This window comes from Lutra lutra, chromosome 17 (assembly GCF_902655055.1).
Source record: "Lutra lutra chromosome 17, mLutLut1.2, whole genome shotgun sequence".
NCBI classification, from domain to species: Eukaryota; Metazoa; Chordata; class Mammalia; order Carnivora; family Mustelidae; genus Lutra; species Lutra lutra.
The window spans coordinates 56,166,884-56,181,611 of NC_062294.1; the positions used below are offsets into that span (position 1 = coordinate 56,166,884).

The 14,728-nt window shown below is 43.7% G+C and overlaps 1 protein-coding gene and 3 long non-coding RNA genes across 4 annotated transcripts in view; 2 read left to right on the top strand and 2 right to left on the bottom strand.

Moving 5' to 3' along the window:
* Positions 1-14,728, top strand: part of LOC125088914 (KRAB domain-containing protein 5-like) — a 664,001-nt gene that overhangs the window by 555,952 nt on the left and 93,321 nt on the right. The window lies entirely within an intron of this gene.
* Positions 1-14,728, bottom strand: part of LOC125088924 (uncharacterized) — a 64,044-nt gene that overhangs the window by 47,556 nt on the left and 1,760 nt on the right. The window lies entirely within an intron of this gene.
* LOC125088923 (uncharacterized) lies at positions 680-9,336 on the bottom strand. Its single transcript, XR_007123808.1, has 3 exons — positions 9,211-9,336; positions 3,912-3,914; positions 680-689 (listed from the first exon to the last, which is right to left on the bottom strand). It is a non-coding gene; the product is annotated as an uncharacterized LOC125088923 (long non-coding RNA).
* Positions 9,159-12,329, top strand: LOC125088925 (uncharacterized). The gene is made up of 3 exons (XR_007123810.1): positions 9,159-9,362; positions 11,247-11,248; positions 12,317-12,329. It is a non-coding gene; the product is annotated as an uncharacterized LOC125088925 (long non-coding RNA).

A 14,728-nucleotide genomic window follows, 5' to 3' on the forward strand; every position in this document is an offset into this window, starting at 1 on the left:
CAGGTGTCCTCCTGATTCTATCCCATCCAAACCTGCTGACCATTAAACCTCCAGGCTTTAAGATGTGCTGGTTCCAAGAACTCATGAAATTCAGCCCTTCTCCCTCTCCAAGCCAATGGCTTTGGGAAACTTCCTTAGGCATTCCCCTGAGAGCTCCTCTGTCATGAAACCTACCACACAACCAAGGCTCCCTGCCTTTCACGATGCTATACTCCTCTCCTCCCTAAACCATGTCTCCACACAATCTCCATCTTCCATGTGGCCTCTTCTTTCCTCTTATTTGGGGAGTTTCTCCTGTCACTCTTCAGCCCAATGTCTGGGAAATTTAGGATGACCTCACTTTTACATAGTGCTGCTCATGGCAGGACAAATGAGTCTAGGACCCTCCTATGCCACTGCCGTTTCTTCTCCTAGGAATCCTTATTGTTTTAATCCTGTTAAAACTCATATGGATTTTATAAAGCTGGTACACAAACCAACACATTAAAAATTAGTTTTGTTTCTACACAACAAAGAACAATTCCCAAAACAGAGACATCATACATTTACAGCAACCCCCCCCCCCCAATAAATGCTTCCAATTTAACATAATGGTAGAGGTCAAACCAGAAACGATGAAAAGTGCAATATACTCTTCAGGAATCCTAGTAGCCTAACCTATAGTTAGGTTTCCTAAGTACGAAACCTAACTATATTCTTTCAATGGAATAATTGAAACACAATAAATCTTTTTTTTTTTTGAAACACAATAAATCTTGAAGCGATCTACACAAAATGCAATCTCTACCAAAACTCCAATGCCATTTTTGCACAAATATCAAAATCCATCCTAAATTTACGTGGATGTCATGGGATAACCCATACCCAAAGTAACCTGGGAAGTGAAGAGCATATATCCTGATTTATGGCATACAAGGCACAGATATCAAACTAATGTCCTACAGACCTGACGTCAGGAGTAGAATAATGGAAGAGTCTGGCTGAGCTAGAAGTGCACGTCACCAATGTTAATGTGAATGACAATGAACTGAAGATCCTGTTATAATTTACAGTCTGATTTGGATGTTTGGATGGCGTCTGAGTTTCTACTTTTCACACATGTGCCACTGATCAACAATGCATGCTCCGCTCAAAATTCCAGGACTGAATCACGATAGTTTCAAAGGTTCCTAAAAGGGGGGCAGAGCATACAGGTGAGCATGGAGTCCTTCGCTTCCCTTCACTGTTCATTCAAGCCAACTCTACTCCTGCATAACAAACTTAACCCAATCACTCTTCTCTGGACATCCTATTTTTCTTTCTTCAATTTCCCATACCACCAAACTCATGGAAACAGCTCCCTCCTTCACAAGAAATGCAGGTGCAAATTGCTTCTGGTTGCAACGGTGGGTTTTGTACCTTGGACCCCACTGCATCCATGGCCTTTATCAATTTCAAGTTTCCCCTGCATTTTTACTAATACCCATGGTCAGGGTACAGGATCACTTCTTGGAACCTAGAGTTCCCTCTGAAAACTGACTTTGCCTAAAATGAGCAGCTTTACAACATGGTTGCATTTTCTGGTTTTCCCCCAAAGAATCCACTTCCAAAGAAAAGCCTTCCTGATGCTCCTCAGTGGTGAGAGGAGAGAGACCAAATTCAAGGAAATGGAGTTAAGAAGCTCTCACAGAAATGACTATTCTTCCATGGACGGCCTGGGCTGCTCTTCCTGGGCTGCCTGTGAGGACCACGGGCTCTTCTTGGTCTTCCAGTTCCCTTCTTTGCTCTGCTGGGCACATGCTTCTCTTTCCCTGTCCCTTCCCTTCTACACTGAGGAATGTTTATCTCCACTGTGATACAGATCAGGTTGCTTTCCTAGGACTTTATCCTACCATGAGTACTTAGGATTAGCTTCTTTGGAAGAGCAGGTTTAGATTTCTTTACCTGCAACTTCCTAGGACACTACTTTAATCTACACATGTATATGCTTCTTGATATCCATCTTGATTTCCTTTCTATTAATATATACTCTACAATGTCCCATTATATTAGGTATACAACATGCAGACTCAACAACTCTATAGGTACTGCTATACTCACCAATAGTCGCTAATATCTGGCACCATAAAATTCTACGGGAAAACCATTGGAGGAGTTCCCTGTATTCTTTTCACCCCAAGGAAGCCTGTACTTCCCATTCCCACTTCCTCATGTTGCCCATCATCCTTCTCCATTCCACACTGGTAACATTCAGGCTATACATTTTATTTGTGTCTCTTTCAGCTTTTTTCTTTGTATCTTGTCATTTGTGATAAGTGGTTTGACCCAGAAGATGTTATGTGATGTGAACTAAGTGACATACAAATACTATACGTATTCACTTATGTGTACAACCAAAACAACAACTTAAATGAACAAACAAGAAACAGACCTATGAATGTCTATTTTGTTTTGAATAAAGTCCATGGATAACCTTAATAAATATTAAAAATTCAAAGATGACATGCATTCTATACTGTAACTCGTTGGTCTGTAACAGTGTTCCAATACTGGCAGAAGACAAGAGGTTCCCAGGTCAAAGTTCAAGTGCCTTATGGCTCAGGACACAGCAAACATCATAAACATCTTCATCACACTAATTCCACTGGCCAGCCGCCCACCCCCAACTCATACAGGGACACACTGCACATGCGGTGGGTTTATGTTGGACACTCTGAGCATAGGAAACCCCAGTATCTTCAAGGAACATCTAGCGTATATGCCCGATCCTTGGCCATGAAATTAGACCATCTGTTTTCCTGTACAATAAACTCACCTGTTCCTCGACCCAATATCAAGATGCTATCACTATACTACCAAGCTTTCTTATACACAAATATGAGTGGAATGATAATTATAACTAAAATGTCTATCAAGGAAACGCTCACGTAGATCATGAGGTCACCACATGACTTCAAGGAAGAGTGACAATACTGTATAAGGCACATGTATGATTTGGCTCAGATATCCACCTCAGTACAGATACATTTTCCTTCATGATCTTTTGCAGCTCACCTGGCACTGCTGTACAGTCACATGCAGGGTAGATCTGAAAATCAATGTACCTGGAAGTTTTGACTTTAAGATTTTCCTGCCATTGGCCATAGGGCCAACTGCAAAGGTCTGGAAGATACCCAAGATGCACACTGCAGCACCAAAGACACATCCCTGCAACTCTGTGAACCTAACAAAGTAGCATTCATTCAAAGTCATGGTAGAAATCTTTAACCAAAAGCTGTCAGTGTGGGTGGGAGTCCATTACAGACAATGTCCACTGATTGCCTATTCCCCTGTTTAGATGAACCTACCTGGCTAAGGGGAATTGTCAGCATCTGTGACTGACTTGGGTGTCCAGCCAATGCTCTGAACTAGGGCATTCTCTGCTCTCTGTCTGGGTAGCTATGCACGTTCTAAGTCACTTCCCATGGCTGATGCTAGCCTCCAATCCTGCCCCACTGGAAGCCTGAACAGAGACCCTAGACAACCCCAGAGGATTCTGGGGAGAAAACCAAGCCAGTAGCACGGACCAATCATTTAGCATAACCTCTTGCTTGCATGAGCAGGAAGCCTCATCAGTGAATCTGGTCAGCCTCAGAGCCCAGTCTACAGTCCTGCCCTGCAACAGAGAATGGCCTTCGGTCTGGCCACATGTTCAGCATCACCTGTGTATCTCACTACATTACCTGTGGGCTACTACCTTTCTTGAAAAAACCAACTATGAATGTGTCCCCAGATATAGGGTCACAAGGTTTAGTCCCTAGACAGTCACCTGAGACTGGGTAAAGGAAAGGTGGGGGGCTGAACCCCAGAGCTACTGACATGGCAATGTAAGGCTGCGCACAGGGTTCCACATTTAAAGTGTTCCCAGTGATTCTGACCAGACAAAATTTGACAACCTCTTCAGGAACTAAGTCACAACACACACCTGGCTGGTTCTCACTGGTAGTGTCCAGCAGCCTTCTTTGTCTTCAACATCTACTCTATCATGTGACATCTTTAAACTATGCCCACCATTTTTAAATCAACTAATACCCCCTTCTCCATACGCTCCATGCATCTGGGCCTCAGAGAGTACAATAATCTCTGTCATCCAATAGCAACTATTCCTCAGGACAGCAGGGAATACATTACATCATGAGAAAAGCATCGGACGTCCAGACAACCACATTTCCCAGAAATGCATCTCTGTCCATTCGCTCATTATGAGCAGCTTCCTTAGTCCTTGCAGTGACCAAAGGGACCTCTCTACCAGATCTTTGTTCACATTTCAAGAGTTCACCATATTTCATTTCCATAGCACTTACCTTCCTCTCAAACTGTCGCAACATCATGTTTTATCTGTCCTCACAACTTCCAGTGCCAAATGCCTGAACTAATCCTGTGGCCCAGTGATGGATTTTTGCTTCTCTTCCAGTGCAGTGGTGACAACATTGTATTTAAAACATATATAGGCCTCACGTGATCCTGTTATCAACCATTTAAAATGGCATTAGAAAACTCCAAGCTACCCCTAAGGCTAAGCAAGGGCCTGCCTGGCTTAGGTGGGAAGGGGGAGTGCAGGGACAAAAGGTTTCCAGAACACAGAAGGGAAAGTCAGCTGTGATGCCTCCATCACCGAAACAGAGATGGGACAGAAGAACTGGACAGGATTTGGGAAGAAAGGAAGTACAATTTTCTTTCTAGAGTCAGAGTCAGTAGTATAATCTTGGACAGGGGTCCTCTCCCCAGATGAAGAATGCAGGTCAATGTTTCTGCCTAGATCTGTTTCATCTCTTCCATTGGGCTGCTCCATCACTCCTAACAGAACACTGTGTTCTGTTTAAGTTAGAACATCTACTCAGCACCCAGCCCTGTCCCATCTTTGTTTCCTTCAAGTAAGTGTTAAAAAAGAAGAAAAAAAAAAAAACAGGATTTGTGAAATCTCCACATTTTTAACTAATCAAATGCTGACACTGAAGTGACCAACATGGATGGCATCACTTCCTGGAAGGGACAAGAAGAGTAACTAAGGAACTCTTACTTCTCCAATCACAAAGGCAGGAGTAAAGTCTATCAATTTAACTACATGGAATTTATAATGCCCCCTGGAGAATTACTCTCACATATAAATTAAATTTAGAATACCATGTCATTCCATGGAAACTCTTGTTAAAATCTCTATCGAGGTAGCTAAGCAACAGGTCGACAGAGGAATAAGGAAAACAGAGTAGACCCTACAGGACTAAAACCCAGTTATGTAAGAGAAGATTCACATGGGGAGATTCCCAAACTAAGATACACGAGATGTAGGAAGCATAAATTCAATACAATACAGAGAAGAAAACTCTTTCTATTATGAATCTAGAATCTCTTTGCTTGCTAGGAAATCATCACTTTTCAAACTTGGAAGTGACCTGGTTTGAGCCAAGATTCCTTTTCCTTCTGAAGATATAGGTACATACACGTATGTATGTACACGTGCTTCTTCCTCCTTAGTTCTGGGACTTCAAAATCTGTCTTTAGCTTAATATGAGACATTGCATTCTGTGCAGATCAAAACCCTAAAACTCTGCTTGGGTTCTCTCTCCTCACAAAACAACGGGAAAAATATACAGGGTAAAATTTGATCGATAGCCCTTGAGAATTGTGTAGCTATGGCTTATCATTATATTTGTAGTGATTTCTTCAATTAGCAATCACTGGGGAGAACCCCTGGGCGTTAGATGGTGAGCCATGGTTCAGGACAAGAGAAAGAAACTAACATTTACAAAATCATTCCTGACAATCCTTATCAAAATCTTAGCAATAAAAAATTCTTATAATTTTGAAATAGAGAAATACACTCAAAACCAGTCTGTGAGATCAGCAGTACCCTAATATCAAAGCAGTATAAACAAAAGATAAAAGTCTAGTTTATCTGATTAAACTTCTGCTACTCTGGCTTTCTTTGGACACCCCTCTACATGTACAAAATAGAGTCAAAAGGAATAATGAATCGCACTGAAAATAATTGTCCCTCTTTAGAGATCCATCTGCCCCTGAATCCTTTCAGGTCTCCTAACAAATACAGTTAACCATTGCATAATGTGCTTTTCATCAATAACGGTCCACTTAGACACAGAGAAGTTTGCTTGATAAATCCAGTGCACTACAGTAAATGTCTTTTCATTATGATTGCCTTCATATTTTATTTCTTCAAATTACTTCCTTATCAAACTATGGTATATACAGCAGACCACATACAAAGAATGGGATGACTCATGACATGTTGTAATTAACCCACACAACACCACAGATGAAGAGAGACCTTTGGAACACAATGACAGGGGCACCTGGGTGGCTCAGTGTATTAAGCCCCTGCCTTTGGCTCAGGTCACGATCTCAGGGTCCTAGGATGGAGCTCCCCCATCCAGCTCTCTGCTCAGCAGGGAGCCTGCTTCTCCCTCTCTACCTGCCTCTTCACCTACTTGTGACCTCTCTATGTCAAATAAATAAATAAATGAATAAACAAATAAATCTAAAAAGAGACACAATGGCAAATCCACTTCATCTTGCACAAGAGCTCCTAAAAATCACTAGGAGGATTCTCAGCAGCCCGAACAGGAATGGGCCAAGCATAACGTACTCAGGTACTCAAAGATTGAAAAATAGCCACCAACAATACTTTACCGAGCAAAATTCTTTTGCACAGAGGCAGAAACAAAGACATTCCCAAGTAAAAACCCCTCTAAGCTTACCAGTAGATCTGTCCCACAAGAACCATTAAAGGAAGTCTTTCTAGATGACATAAAAGGATTCTACCCAGAAACTGCAACCACACGAGAACACAGAGCTCTCCGCTGAACATAAATATGTAGACAATTACACAAACGTGCTGTGTTGCAATGAGATACCAGACACTTTTCTTTCTGCTACAGAGTTTTGTTTTGGGAAAAAAAAAAAATCACAAATGTGGGTAATAAAGGATCCAACATAAAAGAATTTGTGATGTCATTAACAAAATTGGAAGGGTGTGCAGGGGTGGAAAGAGGAACAAGAGTTTTCTATATAATTGACACTGAGTTTTAAAAGGTTTGTTTTAGGGGCACCTGGGTGGCTCAGTCAGTTGAGACTCTGCCTCGGTTCAGTTTAGGATCTCAGGGTCCTGGGATGGAGACCCACCCCGGGCTCTCTGCTCAGCGGGGAGCCTGCTTCCCCTTCTCTCTGCCTGTCTCTCTGCCTACTTGTCATCTTACTCTGTCAAATACATAAACAAAGTCTTAAAAAAAAAAAAGAACTCACAGGAAGAATTTCCAATGTTCACATCCTGACCTACACTTCCAAGTAGTAGACATCATAATGAGAAGGGGAAATTTCAGTTTAAGATGTGAGCAGCACCATTTATGTCACTAAAGGTTGAGAACTGCCACTCATCTACACAAGCAATGATGTTTCCTTGAGGAAGGAGAAGCTAAGGCTGAGAAAAAACATCATGAAGATTTTTCTCTCCATCTACTTATTTCCCTTTCTGCCTGGATCTGAATTCTAATCATTACAAGAGAAATCTCCAAAAATACAGTCTTCACAGGAAGGAATAAAACCCTGAGTGGGCTTTGGGAAATTTGGAAGGAGTCTTCCTCACCCAGGAAAAGGAGGTGTCCATAGTTCTCGAACATCACATCCCTGTACAGTTGCCGCTGAGTGTGGGTCAGGCGTCCCCACTCCTCCTCAGAGAATTCTATGGCCACATCCCTGAAGGTCAGCTGTCCCTGCAATAAATACCACAGTCACCACGTGGCCACTGACACAGTTCATGATGTTTCCTAAGATAAAAGTTGGTGTTAATGTCACCAGCTAGAACCAGATCTGACCTTTCCTTCTCCCTGACATGGGTGTGGAGTTAAAGAAGAACCTATGGGGGCGCCTGGGTGGCTCAGTGGGTTAAAGCCTCTGCCTTCACCTCAGGTCATGATCCCAGGGTACTGGGATTGAGTCTCACATAGGGCTTTCTGCTCAGCTGGGAGCCTGCTTCTCCTCTCTCTCTGCCTACTTGCGATCACTGTTGTCAAATAAATAATAATAAAAAAAACTTAAAAAAAAAAAAAAAAGAAGCACCTATGGACAGGGGGCTGCCTGGTTGAGAACTTTCACTCCTTTCACTCCCAGAAGTCAACTCTATCCATGACAAAGAGGTGACAGCCCTCCTTAGCCAGCGCAAAGTGTTGGGATGTGGGAGAGGAACCAATGGACAAGATATTCTAGACATGTGAAATATTGGGGTTCTGGAGTGAATGATGAAGAAAGGATTGTGGAGATACCCGTGGTATAACAACTGTGGTCCTAACGCAAGGAGAGAAGAATGTGAGCAGTGAGTTCGCCCAAATTGACAGGTATTGCAGGCATGTCTGATGGCAACTACGTGGTTTGGCTTCTGTCCCAGAGAGGCCATTAAAAGTTCAACCTAGAGATTCCTTATAAGAAGTTCCAGCAAAGCAGATTCTAAAAGATCTATATGATCACTCACTGTTCTTGCTGAGCTTATGTAAATAATTAGGCCAAGTTTGTTAAAAGTGGACTTGTTTTTCAAATAAATTAGTCCTGATTTGGCTATCTCTGGAAATGAGGGTTATTTTAGAGAGAAAAATTATTTTTTATTAACACACCTTTATGGATGTTAAATTCTAGATTTGATTGTCTTTAAATCTTTGTTTACCTAAGCTAGACAACTTGAGGTAAACTTCAGAGAAGTTGCACAATAGATCGTTTAGATGATCTTGCCTAATATTCTGTAGGGATAATAACAGAACCCACTGGGCACATAGCTAAAATATTTAAACAAATGGAAAATGAAACTGATTCCCCAACAATTGTATAACTTAACTTTCACCTTGTGTGTGGCTGGAATAATGAAATTGCCTGAAAGCCAGCATACCGCACTCAACAGCATTAACTATGGACTTGTGGAGATACTGGATGACCCCACTTTATGACTGGATTGGATGATGCATGGCGGACTCCCCTTATCTCTTGACAAGTTTTCTCCCACTTGCCAATGATCCTCTGTATTCAGGATATCGTCAAGGCTGGACCACTCAAAGGGCTTCTTAATGGTTTCATCCCTTGGTCATATTTATCCTAGAAGCCACCTCTGAGGTGCAACTGCAAACAGATGTTTCAGCTAAGCATAGAACAGCCCTCCTCATAAAAAAAGAGCCTCAAAGCTCACTATGGGACAGTCCCTGACTGTAATGACTTCACATCAGGTCCAGATTTGTCTTAGAATCCAAAGGCCACCAATGGATGATGGGGGCCAACTTATTAAATACTGGGCTACACTTACAGATATGCCAGAAATAATACTTAAAACTTGTCAAACGTTAAACCTAGTTACCCATATGCCTGAACCTGACCATTGTGCTTCTTTCTCTATGGAGCAAAAACTGTTCAGAGGTTATTGATCTTGCTTACTCTGTTTGGCCAGATTTAAGATGTCCCTGTTAAAAATACAAATGACAGTTGGTTCACTGATGACAATACTTTTCATAAAAAGAATAAGAAAAGCTAAGTATGCCTTAGTGCTCACCAGCACTTTGCAATTGCCAAAGATTTACAAATAAACATTAATACTGACTCCAAATATGCCTTCCTGGTACTACATACCCATGGAGCTATTTGGAAGCAAAGGGGATTGCTGTCAAGCCGTAACTCCCCAATCAAATATGGGCCTAAGTTACAAAACCCTCCATATCGCTATACTGAGAATGGCATATATCAAATCTGGGATACATATTTGTGGCTCAAACCCACTATTGGACAGCTGATTCAAAAGGCAGTTTAATGCCGGGAACAAAGAAATCATACATATGATACTTGGGCAAATGACACACAACATCTGGGATGGCTATCATTAGAAATGTGTTCCCAATGGGACGCCTGGGTGGCTCAGTTGGTTAAGCGGCTGCCTTCGGCTCGGGTCATGATCCCAGCATCCTGGAATTGAGTCCCACATCAGACTCCTTGCTGGGCAGGGAGCCTGCTTCTCCCTCTGCCTCTGCCTACCACTCTGTCTGCCTGTGCTTGCTCTCTCCCTCTCTCTCTCTGACAAATAAATAAATAAATAAAATCTTAAAAAAAAAAAAAAAAAAGAAAGAAATGTGTTCCCAAATAATAGTACTCCAAGCTACTGATTGGTTTGCTACTGATTGGGTAAGGCGACCTGGCATTAGATGGCCAGCTCCAAACGGAACCCACTGGATCTGTGGAACTAACCTGTGGCCCTGCCTTCCTCCAGGGTGGATAGGTCGCTGTACCTTAGGATCTGCTTGGATTCATGGGAACATTACTAAAACCATCACCACTCCAGCTAATCTTCCCAATTTATTTATTTATTTATTTATTTTAGATTTTATTTATTTATTTGACAGAGAGAGATCACAAGCAGGCAGAGAGGCAGTCAGAGAGAGAGGAGGAAGCAGGCTCCCTGCTGAGCAGAGAGCCCGATGCGGGGCTCGATCCCAGGACCCCGAGATCATGACCTGAGCCGAAGGCAGCGGCTTAACCCACTGAGCCACCCAGGCGCCCCTAATCTTCCCAATTTAAAGCAAAGATGGACACGATCTGTTTTTAAATGGTACGATCACTTAACATCCTTTTTTGCTCCATCTGTGGGACTAGAGGGTGTCATGTGGCATGTAGAAGCCCTTAATAAATATACTACAAAGGCACTCAGTGATTCACTAAATAACATCTCCCTACTTAATACCGAAGTCTCACAGATAAGCAAGGCAGTCCTAGGAAATAGAATGGCCTTAGATGTCCTGACAGCAGCACAGGGTTGCACATGCGCAGTTATCAAAGCAGAATGTTGCGTGTACATCCCAGACTATCACGAAAATGTCACAGGACTAATAAAAGATATGAATACCCAGATTAAGGCCCTACAAGATCCTTCTCTCCCTCTCAGTGATTGGTTAAGTTCCTGGTTTAAAGGAGGACTATGGCCTACAATTAAAAATCTCCTTTTCGGGCTTTTCATTCTTAGAGCCTTATTAATCTTAATGTGTTGCCTTGTTCAATGTTTCTCTACTTGGTGCTGAGACTCCATTGCTGCAATGACTTCACGATGATCCTTACCACGCACAGAGACACTTCTTCACTGTCAGCGCTGGATTCAGCTGCCTCTATCTTCTGTAACTCCCCTACACATTCCTCAACTGATCAATGTTGACCCAAGTAGGTAGGACAGTTCTATGCCCCTATTCAGCAGGAAGAAGTTACAGAAGATGAGACCTTCCACCTTCAACTACCTTAAATATTTAAGGATCAAAATTGTCCAGGGGGGAATGATGAGGGAGCAGGAGCTGGCTGAGGACAAAGCAAAAGCTGGCACCTTGCACCCCCTCTCCACCCGCTCCCCTCCCTAGTATGTGTTAACAGTCCTCAGCCACCCCTGGCTGCCCTAAAAGGAAAACAAAGAGTTAACTTGCAGAGATCACAATCCTGCAAGACAGGAGTCTCCCTCGGTCTACAAATTTCCTAGTGATTTATAACAAAGAAGCTATCTTACCAATAGCCCAATTTCCAGAGAAAAATAACTCAGCTCCTCAAGCCCTAATGTCACCCTCCCCTCCATAAAAACTGAACGAGGCTGAGCTAGAAGGAAATGTAAATAAAGTTAAATTTCTTCTAAACCTAAATCTCACTAACAAGGATATTTGATAGGAGGAATGTGACATTCCCCAGGAAACTCACAATTGTCTTCATCTTAGTGCCTCATTAGATGGAAAAATGGCCTTGGTTTGACAACAATCAGGCCTTCAATATCCTGATAGTCTTCCTTACCCTGATAGCCCTTCTGAACACCCTCTTTGTCCTCACTTACCCAACTCCTGTGTATATAATCACCCACTCCTCAGGATAGCTCTTCCTGCCCACAGGTCCTGTCCCCGTGCTTTAATAAACCACCATTTTGTACCAAAGATGTCTCAAGAATTCTTTCTTGGTCATCGGCTCTGGACCTCACCCCACCGAACCTCACCTATGTTCTCGAACTTCATCACCCGGGAACCTGGGAGCCCGATGTGGGGCTGGATTTCAGGTCCCCGGGATCACGACCTGAGCTGAAGGAAGAAAGCAGACTCTTAGCCAACAGAACCACCCTCGGCCCCCAAGATTGATTTATATTTTAGAGGAGATGGGGAAGGGCAGGTGAGGGATAAAGAAAATGTCAAGCGGACTCCCCTCTGGAAACAGAGCCAGAAGCGGGGATACCAGTCCAGGACCCTGAGATCCTGACATGAGCTGCAACCAAGAGTCCAACCTTAGTTGACTGAGCCCCCAGGCACCCTCTCCTAGTGGATTTTAAGCAGAATATCTCCTTCACGTGCTAAAGATGGAGACACACACACCCCCTTTCTTAGAATGGGAACTTTCCAAGTTTTTCTGGACTCATACCCACCGAGCTTCGGTCCAAATTTCCTTCCTCCCCAGCTGCACACAGCTGATCGAGAATCCAGACGAGCCTGAACGAGAAATGATTTCCCTCCCTGACATCCCAGGACCAGACCTCATCAGCCACAGGAATTTCAGACTCGACACCTTCCCCTACAGATCTGCCACCATCAGAATATTGTCATTCCTCGAGGGACTTTAATTCAAAGTGACAACAGCTGATGCCCTATCGAAGCCAGGTTGGGGACAGGACAGAAGGCTCTGGGACATAGGGAAGGATTCTAAAGACCTAACCACGAGTATCACTTCTGACCAGATCTTAAAAACAGGTGAACACAGAAGCGAGAAGCACCCACTCGAGGCATCCACGTCTGCAGCTTCTAAACTCAAGGGTCTATGGAGAAACAGAGGACACGGCTTGGCGGGGACACCAGGCTTACCTGAGAACCGGCCATTTCTGCCTTCGACTCCACCTCTAGATTTCGTCCTCACGAGGGATCTGGGGGGGGGGGGGGGAATCACAGCTGCATCAGGAGAAAATGCCCTGAAATCCAGCAACCGAGCTCCTTCTCCTCACACCGCTCACCCATGGGCAGGACTCAGAGATGCAGAAAAGGCCCAACTTCCCAATCCTTTGTGTCTGGAGAAGCTCAGAAACTGTGACCTCCCACAAGGACACCCACCCCTGCGTTTTCCTTACCTGCTTTGTGGGGAGGAAAGGGTCCCCTCCCACTGCCACTCACAACTGCAGCGTCAGCATCAGAACCGCGGGCTGCAGGGACCCGACCATCCCAGACTCACGGAGCAAAGACCCTGTCACCTCTCCATGACAAAAGCCACAAATCCACTCTCAGAAAATCACCAAAAGCACTCGGGCTCCCCCCAGGTCTCACTGAGAATCTCCTGGAGGCCTTAATTAACACAACAGTGTTGTTTTCGCCCAAACCAACTGACAGAATCTGAGGGGGAGGCCCACAGAGAAGATCCTCCCTGAAACTCCACAGGTGACCCTGCTGGGAAGGAACTGGGGAGGTGACCAGGCCAAGGAGGGGAACCAAGGCTGGGGCTGGGTGCAGAGTTCGAGCCCTGCCTTCTCCACCATCATTTTTGGGAGACTGACACCTTCTCCCTCTTTCTGCTACACAGAGGAAGACCCCTGACAGACTGAACTTTCCTGTATAAATGCAAATGTCTCTTTCAAAGTAAACACAGGATCTCAGAGCTCTTCCTTTATCTTCCTTTGATTCAAAATAACCAGCCAAAAATAATGCTCAGGCCAAAGATACATATTTTAGGGTGACAAAATATTCCCCTTCAGTGTTTCTGTTCATAAGGACCTGCCACACAGTTTTCCACACTGCATGTTCTTTTTACCCTCCCATCAGCGATACACGAGAATTCTAATTCTCAGCATTCTCAGGAAAATTGGATGTTATCCTTTTTCTTTCTTTTAGCCATTCCAGAAAACACTGAGTGGTTTCTCAGTGTAAAGTATGAAGTCTTCTTACAACAACTATCTTGGTGACTGAAATGAAAACCACTTGAAAGGCATCAAGTTGAACAAAGAAAAAAGCAATTAATGCTTCAGTGGGACTCCATTTCCAAATAAGTAACCTTTCTCTTCCCCACAGACCTCTTCTCACTTCTCAGCCCTTTGTTTCAGGAACCTGGTTCCACCCTGACAGCATCAAAACAGGGCTATTCGGCCATTATCCAGCATCTCCCGACAAACCCTTGGCCTCTTTCCCCAGGTGGGCTGCAGGTTTGAAGGCCTGACCTGCTGAGGCTTCCTTGGCTGGCAAAGCAATGAAGATCCGGGTGCCCTTGATCCACAGTTCTGTCTGCACGTTCTGTTCCGGGTCTGAAGCATGGAGGTCAGTTCACACAACAGAATGAATGTGAGGAGAAGAAAGTTTGTTTTTTCTGTGCTGTTCTCAATTCTTCTGCTGGTCTAAGACTTAAAATGATGTAAGACATTTTCAGTAGAGAAAACAATTAAGTTCTTAATTATGGGAACAAGAAAGACATGAGGCTCAAAGAGAGGAGTGTTATGCCCCAATAATGGGTCTGAGAATAAAGGAGTGAGACTGATATAAAGCGAAGGTCAAGCAAAGATTTATTTCATGCCAAGCATCAAGAATCTAACTGAACCTTCGGGGATGCACCTCTTACAAGAGAGGGCGACCCTTCTCCTTTCACAGACTAGCTTTTAAGGGCAAAGGCCATGCGGTCAGGCCTGGCATGCACAGGTGGCCAATGAGATTGTCACACACACAGGAAACCCCACAGTGATGCTAGGACC